The sequence below is a fragment of the Lithobates pipiens genome, unplaced genomic scaffold (genome assembly GCF_037356315.1).
Source record: "Lithobates pipiens isolate NorthernLeopardFrog02 unplaced genomic scaffold, aLitPip1_a1.2 Scaffold_10, whole genome shotgun sequence".
Classification (NCBI taxonomy): domain Eukaryota; kingdom Metazoa; phylum Chordata; class Amphibia; order Anura; family Ranidae; genus Lithobates; species Lithobates pipiens.
Window position 1 is genome coordinate 3141314 of NW_027507686.1, and position 10173 is coordinate 3151486.

At 48.1% G+C, this 10173-nt stretch overlaps 1 protein-coding gene across 1 annotated transcript in view; it reads right to left on the bottom strand.

Moving 5' to 3' along the window:
* ACSF3 (acyl-CoA synthetase family member 3) overlaps positions 1 to 8618 on the bottom strand; it is a 45232-nt gene extending 36614 nt beyond the window's left edge. Inside the window, exon 1 of the mRNA XM_077451064.1 lies at positions 8574 to 8618. The gene's annotated coding sequence lies outside the window, so the exon portion shown is untranslated. The remainder of the gene's footprint in view (positions 1 to 8573) is intronic.
* Between the last annotated feature and the right edge of the window lie 1555 nt (positions 8619 to 10173).

Sequence of the window (10173 nt, forward strand, 5' to 3'; positions counted from 1 at the left end):
TAACATTATTACCTTCGTCAATTTTTTATTTTATTTTTTGCTAGAAAATTACTCAGAACCCTCCAAACCTTATATATGTGTTTTTTTGTTTTTATTAGGTTTTTTTTAGCAGAGGCCCTGGAGAATAAAGTGGTGGTCACTGAAATTTGTTATGTCACACAGTATTTGCGCAGCGTTTTTTCAAACGCAGTTTTTTGTGAGAAAAGAATGCACTTTAAAAGTGATTGTAAAGGCAGAAGGTGCATTTTATGCATTAAGATAAAAAGACTTCTGTGTGCAGCAGCCCCCCTCCCCCCCCATACTTACCTGAGCCCCCTCTCTACCCAGCAATGTCCTTGAATGCCTCAACCATCCGGGACTCTCTCTCGATTGATTGTCTCAGCCAAACTGAGTGGGAGGGGGGGTGGGTGGGGGACAGGGCCAAACGGCTCAGGTGCCCCCCATAGCAAGCTGCTTGCTGTGGGGGCAATCAACAGGAGGAAGGGGACAGAAGCTCCAGCCATGGACCCAAGAAGAGGAGGTTTGGGGGTTGCTCTGAGCAAATCCACTGCACAGAGCAGGTAAGCATAACATGTTTTTTTTTCGTTTTTTTTTTTTTTTTTTTAATAACAAACACAAAAAAAATTAAATAATAAAAAATAAAAAAACACACACACACACAATAAAAAGAAGATTATAGTGTACTAAAACCATAACAAATGTGTAATCTACGCAACAATATTCACTGTGATGAACTGGTGAAAAAAAGAAAAATAATTTTTTTTATAATTATATATATATATATATATATATATATATATATATATATATATATATATATATATATATAAAAATAAAAATGTGAGCTACAACTTAAATGTCCATAAAAATACTGATGATCGTTCAAAAGTGATGATGGACAAACATGCGATTAGCAGTGAAGCTATGTGGGTGAAGGAAAAGTTCCTCTGTCATAAGGCAATGGATGGGTACTCTTACCAGATGTGGTGGACCCACTTACCAGCGGTAGTGGGTCAGTCGAGCTTATGTGGGCCCAATGCCTCACACTATAGATCCGAATGGAAAGGTGGTCACTCCCAGCAGGATACACCCAGACTTCAGTGATGACAACCCCGACACGATACCTGGATCCTTGTAACCAAATCTTCACTCAATGTACTGACCCTCAGAGTGCCAAAATGTGTAAAAGAGGCTCAACCAACCAGGGCAAAAATGGAGAAGAAAAAAAAAGGGAAAGGCTCCATATGGTGCAGGTCGAACCAAAAAGGTTTATTTAAAATGACGGTACATCAAAGTTCAATGAGCACATATAAAAAGAGTGATCATGTGACCATTCGGATCTACACTGTGAGGCATGCGGCCCGCACAAGCTCGATTGACCCACTGCTGCTGGTAAGTGGGTCCACCACATCTGGTAAGAGTACCCATCCATTGCCTTATGACAGAGGGTCTTTTCCTTCATCCACATAGCTTCCCTGCTAATCGCATGTTGTCCACCGTCACTTTTTTGTGAAGAATCGTCACTGTATTTTTATGGACATTTAAGTTGTATCTCACATATTTTTTTTTTTTTTTCACCAGGTCATCACAGTGAATATTGTTGCATATATTAAACATCTGTTAAGGTTTTAGTACACAATAATCATCTTTTTTTTAGCGCTGCATTGTATTTCTATATTCTGTTTGGACTTTGAGTGTTAGATGCTTTTGCACTGTCAGTTTAGTGCAGTAATTTCCACCGAAATCTTCTACACAATAAAACGAGACAATGATTTTTCAGAAATAAAAAAATAAAAAAACACCACACAATATATAGAGCAAAGAAAGACGATTGGCTGCACTCAATGCAATGTTGGCTTTATTGTGTTAAAAGCAGTAAAAAAAAAAAAAAAACTAAAAAACAAAAACAAAACACAAACATGGGCAGAAGAGACAAAAGGGTTAACGCATTTCACATGGATATCATGCTTTGTGGTGGTTTTGACTAAGCACAATCTCCGCGTGAAACGCGTTAACCTTTTTTTCTCCTCTGCACCTTTTTTTTTTTTAAACACTTTTGATACAATAAAGCCGACATTGCATGGTGCGAGAGTGCAGCCGATCGTTTTTCTTTGTTCTAGGAGTTTTCTGCTGGCAGTGGCAGGGCGTGCACCTCACCGGCTGCACCATGCTATGAGGATTATGGTCTGTTCCACTCATCTGTGAGCAGCAGTTCCTTTCACACACAATAGATAACCCAATTTTTTTTTTCGTCAAATATGAAAGATGATTTTATGCAGAGTAAATGGATACCCAACATGCCACACTCATGGAATGGTGACAAACTATAGTACTTAAAAATCACCATAGGTGACGCTTTCAAAATGTACACGTCCCCGCCCACTGTCTGTAAAAGCAATCCAGCAGCTAATCAGCCACTAGGATGGCTTTTACATTACAGAGAATCACCAGCTGAAAAAAATAAAGATATTCTGATGATGCCTGTAGCTGCAACCATCACCCAGATACAGGCACTTCAAGTCCAGGACTTCATATAACGGAATGCGGGCGGGAAGTGGTTAAAGAAACAGCATTGTTAATCACTTCCCATCTGATCAATTGTAAAACAACAGCCGGGCGGGAGCTTCCTTATCCTGGGTGGCTGTCATATGACGGCCTCCCAGTCTTGCTACTCATGAGCGCCCCCAGCAGCACGATCTGTGATGGGGTAAAGAGCCAATGACAGCAACTCTTTACCACCTGATCACTGTTGTCCAATCACAGAATGTAAACAAATGCTGGTACTCGCCGTTAGCGGTTCTCCTTCCTCACACAGACGCCGTGTCAGAAGAAAGGAGAGACCGGGAGCTGCGAGTTGTCAGATCTTACTGTTCTTATACTGTAAACACACACAGAGCCCAGGTTACATCAAGTGTACCTGTCACACCAGTGCAGACATCATCAGGATTGATCAGTTTTCACTTATATGTACTGAAGAAGTCACCGCCTCAGGACGAAACTCTGATCGGCTGACAGCCAGTTTGTCTACACGTGCTTTTCTTTGGCACTTTATGGGAAAAGTGCCTCATTTTGTAGGTGCAATTTTTTAATATTAAAAGGTTTTATGGGGTACACTACCTGCTCTCTGTCTCTTGCATGGAATTTGCTGATGAGGAGAGAAGAAGACTGCAAAGACTCCAGAGGATTATCCCCTTAAAGGGAAAAATGCCCTGTTGCTCCACCTACAGCCCCCTCACTTCTGGCTTTGATTGACTGAAAGCAGAAGCCAATGTCTCAGCAAAATGAAATAGACAAACGTATACCGCGCTGTCCAAAAGTGCAAGGATAAGCAGCCAGCACAGCAGTGATTCAAAATGCAGAGATAAATATGTTAAAGTAAAGTGCAGCACTAAAATATGAGTACAATTCTTTTGAATAAAATGTACACAGATAAATAAATGTCCATAAGTGAAAATATGGGGACCGATGTAGGTCCTAATAGTGATAAACCAAAAAGTAGTCCAGTGAAATGGAAAAAGCAATCCAAGTGTATCGAAACAATAATGTGTCAAAACTATAGGCATCACATAATTAGTGAAAATTGATACAAGATCCACCAAAATGAAACAAATCGCTTACCGGAACGATTGAACTTAAATAGGTGTACACCTAATGAGTCAATCAGGCTTTTGTGAGATACCAAGGATGGTTCAGGCTCACAGCAAAGGCTCAATCTCCAGGGGATGTTCAGACCAATGTATATCAGCAGATAGGGCAATATATAGGGCAGACCGCCCAACCATTAGATATGGAAAGAAAAAGGAGGACACATAGTGTAATTTTCATATGGAATGGATGAAATTTAAATCAGAAAATATAAAAGTTATACTCATATTTCCAAAGATATAAACAGCGATTGTAAGACGGCAAGCCCGGGTTCGCGCTATAACGTGCTGCAAGTGATGTGCGTCCCTGTTCCCCGTTTCAGGGACGAATCAGGACCGATTCTATGCCTGAATTCGGCCCTGAAACGGTGCCAAAGACGCGCAGAGTTTTTCTGCAGTGCGCTTCGCAGCCGCCCCGGAGATATGTGAAGCGGCTCCATAGGGAGACAGTCACATTCTCCTACTATGCGAATTAGATGTGGGGAAACGCACATCTAATTCACATAGGTGTGAATGGGGGGGGGGGGGGGTAACAGCGGAATCGGCTAGACTTCCCAGACTGATTGACTCATTAGGTGTACACCTATTTGAGTTCAATCGTTCCAGTAAGCGATTGGTGACTTTGGTGGTGGATCTTCTATCAATTTTCACTAATTATGTGACACATTATTGTTTCGATACACTTGGATTGTTTTTTTCCCCCCCCCCATTTCACTAGACTACTTTTTGGTTTATCACTATTAGGACCTACGTTGGTCCCCATATCTTCACTTACGGACATTTACTTATCTTTCAACATTTTATTCAAAAGAATTGTACTCAGATTTAAATGCCTCAGCGAAGCCAAGGAGACCAGGAAGTGAGAGGAGAGAGTGACTGCAGGCGGGCACAGTGCTGGATCAAATGAGGGCTCAGATAAGTAAAAAAGGGAGGGATGTTGATGACGAAACATTTTTAGGAATCTAAAGGAGAAGTACGGGAAAGCTCATTTGATGCCGAAACATTTTTAGGCATCAAAGAAAAAGTACGGGGAAAGCTCATTTGATGCCGAAACATTTTTAGGCATCAAAGAAGAAGTACTTCCCGTACTTCTTCTGCTCATTTGATGCCGAAACATTTTTAGGCATCAAAGGAGAAGTACGGAGAAAGCTCATTTGATGCCGAAACATTTTTCGGCATCAAAGAAGAAGTACGGGGAAAGCTCATTTGATGCCGAAACATTTTTAGGCATCAAAGAAGAAGTACGGGAAAGCTCATTTGATGCCGAAACATTTTTAGGCATCAAAGAAGTAGGGGAAAGCTCATTTGATGCCGAAACATTTTTAGGCATGAAAGAAAAAGTACGGGGAAAGCTCATTTGATGCCGAAACATTTTTAGGCATCAAAGAAGAAGTAGGGGAAAGCTCATTTGATGCCGAAACATTTTTAGGCATCAAAGAAAAAGTACGGGGAAAGCTCATTTGATGCCGAAACATTTTTAGGCATCAAAGAAGAAGTACGGGAAAGCTCATTTGATGCCGAAACATTTTTAGGCATCAAAGAAGTACGGGGAAAGCTCATTTGATGCCGAAACATTTTTAGGCATGAAAGAAAAAGTACGGGGAAAGCTCATTTGATGCCGAAACATTTTTAGGCATCAAAGAAGAAGTAGGGGAAAGCTCATTTGATGCCGAAACATTTTTAGGCATCAAAGAAAAAGTACGGGGAAAGCTCATTTGATGCCGAAACATTTTTAGGCATCAAAGAAGAAGTACAGGGAAAGATCATTTAATGCCGAAACATTTTTAGGCATCAAAGGAGTACGGGGAAAGCTCATTTGGCTGTACTCCTCCTGTGAATCACAGGAGTGCAGTTCTTCCTGTACTCCTGAGACCGGTTTTCAGTAGACAGTGGGCTAAAACTGATGTCACAGAGCTGCTCCAGGATGTGGAAAGATTGTGACTATATGGTCAGGATCCACCCAGGAACCTGGACTGGCATGGAGCTGCTGAGTCAGAACCAGCCACCCCCCCCCCCCCCCCCCCTTCCACAGACCAGTGCTCCAGTGAGCGTGGGAGGAGCAGAGAGCCAGAGACAGACAGTCACGGCTCTCTGCTCAGAGCCGAGGAGAGAACTGAGCGATCAGCAGTGTTTAATCGCTCATTTCTTTACCCTTAGAAACGGTGGGGGGGGGGGGGGGTGGGGGGGGGCAGTACAATGCTGCATCCACCTAGGTGTGATTTAATAAAAAAATAAATTCAACAAAAACACATACTTCTCTTTTAATGCAAGGATTGTGTTAAGATAAAAATGTTTAGGCTTTAGAACCATTTTTGTAACCTATGATTGCACAGATTATATGGTGATTGAAGATGAACCTCAGGAAAGAAAAAAAAAAAAAAAACATTTTGATTGCTTCTTCCCTCATTCTTTAGGAATCTGATGTGTATAAATTGGTACAATGACCTCGATTACAAAGCGCCACTTTCTAACCTCTTCCACAGACAGTGGTAAAGTGTGCCCATCGGTGCCCACATGACATTTCACAACGGCTTTGAGGACTTGACTGGGTGTAGCCTCAAAGTAGCACTGGTCTCCGCCCCATTTATCAATCTGAGCATCCCATTGGATGGGGCATAGAGTGGGAGGGCGTTTTAAAGAGAAGTGAAGCGGGATTTTAAAATACTGCTACTCCTCCTCACCTAGGTGGAAGAAGCATTGGTCCCCCGCCGCTTCTAAGACTGAGAAACGAGCGATCAAAGACAGCCGATATCTCAGTTCTCGGTCATTACTGAGCAGAGAGCCGATGGTTGTCAGTCACCGCCTCTCTGCTTTGCCCCCTCCGTCACTCACTGAAGCGATGTGCTGAGAGAGAGAGAGAGAGAGAGAGAGAGAGAGAGACTAAGCCAACTGCCACTCAGGCAACTGGGTGGATCCCTCCAGAGTTCTGACCGGCTTGGTGACATCAAACAGTGGACTTTAGCCCGCTGCCGGCTGAATCAGGGTCACAGAAGTGCACTCCGGTCACCCACTGGACAAAAGCGCTTTGGCCCTACTTCTCCTTTAATGTTTGGAACGCCCAGATCTACCATCACTGACCCCATGAGGTCTCATCCCAATCTTCTACACCACGGCGCTCCAAACTTTGTAATCAAAGGGCCAGTTTACTGTTTAAAATTTAAATTTAAAGGGGGGGGGGGCAGACTGTGGGAATAGAAGAGGTCCTTACTTCAGTGGGAATAAACAATGCCCCATCGCTGGTGTCGGGGGGGGGGGGGGGGAATCGTGCCCCCTTCGCTGGTGTCGGGGGGGGGAATCGTGCCCCCTTCGTTGGTGTCGGGGGGCATTTGTGCCCCATCGCTGGTGTCAGGGGGGCATTCGTGCCCCATCGCTGGTGTCGGGGGGGGCATTCGTGCCCCATCGCTGGTGTCGGGGGGGGGCATTCGTGCCCCATCGCTGGTGTCGGGGGGGGGCATTCGTGCCCCATCGCTGGTGTCGGGGGGGGCATTCGTGCCCCATCGCTGGTGTCGGGGGGGGCATTCGTGCCCCATCGCTGGTTTCGGGGGGGCATTCTTTCCACATCGCTGGTGTCGGGGGGGGGGCATTCGTGCCCCATCGCTGGTGTCGGGGGGGGGCATTCGTGCCCCATCGCTGGTGTCGGGGGGGGGCATTCGTGCCCCATCGCTGGTGTCGGGGGGGGCATTCGTGCCCCATCGCTGGTGTCGGGGGGGGGCATTCGTGCCCCATCGCTGGTGTCGGGGGGGGCATTCGTGCCCCATCGCTGGTTTCGGGGGGGCATTCTTTCCACATCGCTGGTGTCGGGGGGGGCATTCTTGCCACATCGCTGGTGTCGGGGGGGGGCATTCTTGCCACATCGCTGGTGTCGGGGGGGCATTCTTGCCACATCGCTGGTGTCGGGGGGGGCATTCTTGCCACATCGCTGGTGTCGGGGGGGGCATTCTTGCCACATCGCTGGTGTCGGGGGGGGCATTCTTGCCACATCGCTGGTGTCGGGGGGGGCATTCTTGCCACATCGCTGGTGTCGGGGGGGGCATTCTTGCCACATCGCTGGTGTCGGGGGGGGGCATTCTTGCCACATCGCTGGTGTCGGGGGGCATTCGTGCCACATCGCTGGTGTCGGGGGGGCATTCATGCCATATCGCTGGTGTCGGGGGGGGGGGGCATTCATGCCACATCGCTGGTGTCGGGGGGGGGGGCATTCGTGCCACATCGCTGGTGTCGGGGGACTTGACTGGCCTGCACAGAGTCCTGACCTCAACCACATAGAACACGTTTTGGATAAATTCGACCGGAGACTGCGAGCCAGGCCTTCTCATCCAACATCAGTGCCTGGCCTCACAATGCTCTTCTGGAAGAATGGTCAAACATTCCCATAGACACCCTCCTAAACCTTGTGGACGGCCTTCCCAGAAGAGGTGAAGCTGTTATAGCTGCAAAGAGTGGGCCAACTCAATATTGAACCCTCCGGGCTAAGTCTGGGGTGTCATTAAAGGTCATGTTTGTGTAAAGGCAGGCGTCCCAATACTTCTGGTGATATGGTGTGTGGGACGCAGGGCTCACGATGACACTTTCCGGCACATTGTGGGGGGAGGGGCTCTGACATGGGTGACCCCTGGTATGACCTTTGCACCTTGTAGAAGGTCAGGGTATATTTCCCTCCTATGGGAGGTCAGGGTGTGATGTACAGAGGAGTCTGGAGACCAACATGGAAGATCTTCTTCCTCCTCAGCCTCAGACCCCAGCTCTATTTATACCCCTCCCCCACTGACCAGCCTGGGGCCCCCCCAGTACTGACCCCCCACAATCTGTGCTGACATTACAAGCCCTCCTCCACCCGCCTGTGCAGCCCCTTACACATCCTCCCCCACCCCATCACCGAGCGCAGCTTCAACAGCCCCACTGTCTGTGTATTCTCCCAGCAGAGCTCACCTTCTACCTGTGACTGGGGGACGGTCCGCCTAATGCACCCGTCCCTCGGAAACAAGAGAGGCGGCTCAACGTTCCGCCCGGACAACGCTGGCCAATCAGCGTACAGCACACCATGACAGCAATGTTCCTTATAAAGAGTCCGTGATAATGAGCTTCTTATATCTGTCATCCGGCCAGATGCCCCTCACACCCCATACAACGAACTGCCCCTCACACCCCATACAACGAACTGCCCCTCACACCCCATACAGTGAACTGCCCCTCACACCCCATACAGTGAACTGCCCCTCATACCTCATACAACGAACTGCCCCTCATACCCCATACAGCGAACTGCCCCTCATACCCCATACAGCGAACTACCCCTCACACCCCATACAACGAACTGCCCCTCACACCCCATACAACGAACTGCCCCTCATACCCCATACAGTGAACTGCCCCTCATACCCCATACAACGAACTACCCCTCACACCCCATACAACGAACTGCCCCTCACACCCCATACAACGAACTGCCCCTCATACCCCATACAGTGAACTGCCCCTCATACCTCATACAACGAACTGCCCCTCATACCCCATACAGCGAACTGCCCCCTCACACAATGAAATGCCCCTCATACCCCATACAACGAACTGCCCCTGACACCCCATACAACGAACTGCCCCTCACACCCCATACAGCAAACTGCCCCTCATACCCCACACAACGAACTGCCCCTCATACCTCATACAACGAACTGCCCCTCATACCCCATACAGCGAACTGCCCCCTCACACCTCATACAACGAAATGCCCCTCATACCCCATACAACTAATTGCCCCTCACGCCCCATACAACGGACTGCCCCTCACGCCCCATACAACGAACTGCCCCTCACGCCCCATACAACGAACTGCCCCTCACGCCCCATACAACGAACTGCCCCTCACGCCCCATACAACGAACTGCCCCTCACGCCCCATACAACGAACTGCCCCTCACGCCCCATACAGCTAACTACCCCTCACGCCCCATACAACGAGCTGCCCCTCATGCCCCATACAACAAGCTGCCCCTCATGCCCCATACAACGAACTGCCCCTCACGCCCCATACAACAAACTGCCCCTCACGCCCCATACAGCTAACTACCCCTCACGCCCCATACAACGAGCTGCCCCTCATGCCCCATACAACAAGCTGCCCCTCACACCCCATACAGCGAACTGCCCCTCACGCCCCATACAGCGAACTGCCCCTCACGCCCCATACAACGAACTGCCCCTCATACCCCATACAACGAGCTGCCCCTCATGCCCCATACAACGAGCTGCCCCTCATGCCCCATACAACGAGCTGCCCCTCATGCCCCATACAACGAGCTGCCCCTCATACCCCATACAACGAACCACCCCACACAACAAGCCACCCCTCATACCCCATACAACGGGCCGCCACTGCCATCAGGGAATGCAGTGTTCATGAAGTGGTGGACTTGGTCACTTAGGTAGGTAGGTGGTACGTGTCTTCTTCCCATACTGCATCCTGATGCCATCTCTTCCACCCCCCAGCCATCCACATGATTCCTCAGACCAGACCACCTTCTTCCATTGC